The sequence below is a fragment of the Cervus elaphus genome, chromosome 1 (genome assembly GCF_910594005.1).
Source record: "Cervus elaphus chromosome 1, mCerEla1.1, whole genome shotgun sequence".
Taxonomy (NCBI): domain Eukaryota; kingdom Metazoa; phylum Chordata; class Mammalia; order Artiodactyla; family Cervidae; genus Cervus; species Cervus elaphus.
This window is the reverse complement of record NC_057815.1, coordinates 63302220-63304419: the sequence shown is the minus strand read 5'-3', so window position 1 is coordinate 63304419 and position 2200 is coordinate 63302220.

Sequence of the window (2200 nt, the reverse complement as noted above, 5' to 3'; positions counted from 1 at the left end):
TGGCTCCATCCCTTCATTCTTTCTGGAGTTATTTCTCCACTGATCTCCAGTAGCAGAGAGTTCATCTTTCAGTGTCCTATCTTTTTGCCTTTTCATACTGTTCATGGGGTTCTCAAGGCAAGAATACTGAAGTGGTTTGTTCTTCCCTTCTCCAGTGGACCACAGCTTGTCAAAAGTCTCCACCATGACCCATCCGTTTTGGTAGCTGTGAAAAGAAGAGAAGCAAAAGCAAAGAAGGAAAGGAAAGATATACCCATTTGAATGAAGATTTCCAAAGAATAGCAAGGAGAGATTTTAAAAAAAAAAAAAGCCTTCCTAACTGAACAAAGCAAAGAAATAGAGGAAAACAATAGAATGGGAAAGACTAGAGATCTCTTTAAGAAAATTAGAGATACCGTGGGAACAATTCATGCAAAAAAGGTACAATAAAGGACAGAAATAATATGGGCCTAAGAGAAGCAGCAGATATTAAGAAGAGGTGACAAGAATACAGAGAATAACTTCATGGAAAATAGATGGGGAAACAGTGAGAGGCTTTATTTTTGGGGGGCTCCAAAATCACTGCAGATGGTGACTGCAGCCATGCAATTAAGACACTTGGTTCTTGGAAGAAAAGATATGACCAACCTAGACATCATATTAAAAAGAGAGACATTATTTTGCCAACAAGTTCCATCTAATCAAAGCATGGCTTTTCCAGTAGTCATGTATAGATGTGAGAGTTGGCTATAAAGAAAGCTGAGCACTGAAGAACTGATGCTTTTGAATTGTGGTGTTGGAGAAGACTCTTGAGAGTCCCTTGGACAGCAAGGAGATCCCACCAGTCATCCTAAAGCAAATCAGTCCTGAATATTCATTGGAAGGACTGATGTTGAAGCTGAAACTCCAACACTTTAGCCACCGAGTGCGAAGAACTGACTCATGATGGTGGTAAAGATTGAAGGCAGGAGGAGAAGTGGATGACAGAGGATGAGATGGTTGGATGGTATCACCGACTCAATGGACTTGCATTTGAGTAAACTCCGGGAGTTGGTAACAGACATGGAAGCCTGGCCTGCTGCTGTCCATGGGGTCACAAAGAGTCGGACATGACTGAGTGACTGAACTGACTGATTCTTGGCTTTAAACTTCTTAGAGCTATCATTAGCATGAGATTTGACTAATTTAGGCTCATTAATTTTTCATGAAAAACAAAGTTTGAAGCACTTGAGTCATTCTTTTCTGAGCTGAGGCATAAGAAATTATTAGAAAATCAACTGGTGGAAGGATGTATTCCCTAAAAGAATTCAAATATAGAACTATACAGAGAAGAGAGAGAGCTGACCTTGGAATTTCAGAAATATTTAGGAAGACAAATTTACAGCGAGTTAAAAAAAAATAATCATTACTCAATTCACTGACTTTTTGTGAAAACTTTGGAGCTTATCCACTATATGAAAGCTGTTATCTGATCAAAAGCATTTCCTATTGCATATTTTGCATTGCATACATTGCATATTTTGAAGCAAGAAATCCTCAAACCATACATGAGAGAGATACTTGCAATTCTGTGAAAATAAGGTTAGGTTTATTTTTATTTTTATTTTTTATAGACTCTCAGATAATGTTGCTTCATATGAGTAAACTCATGATCAACTAACCCTACACTGAATGTCAACAAACAGGGCAGTAACAGAGGAAGCAGCTGTGGTTCCTGTTGCTAAACCACAAAGGAAAGAATCAGTAGGTCATCTTCATTCTGTAGCCTGTATCAGTTGACAGTTATCTATAATAGACTAATCACTAAAAGAAGCAGTTGGATATCCACTGGTTTGCTCCTCAATGACTAATTTTGTGATCAATCCACCTACTGACTCGAGTAATAATCGTTTTTCTTTCTAAAACATAGTAAAAATTAAAATAGAAATCCTTAAAACAACCACAGTTTCTGAGCTTTTTAAGAGGTAGGAGCAATATTTGAGCTTGATCTGATAAGTACAGACAGTGGAATGTCAGGTGGAAAATACATAATTGAGTACAGTTTTAATGGACTAGAGTGATTATTATTGAAAAATCTGGCAATGAAACACTATGAAGGTAAACTTGGGAATAGTGAGACTTACTTGCTAATTGTGGCATGCTGGTTCTGCTCTCACTAGATTATCAGAAAGGCATTGTCAGTTCTTCATATTAACATCACTCAACTCTTATAACATACTGC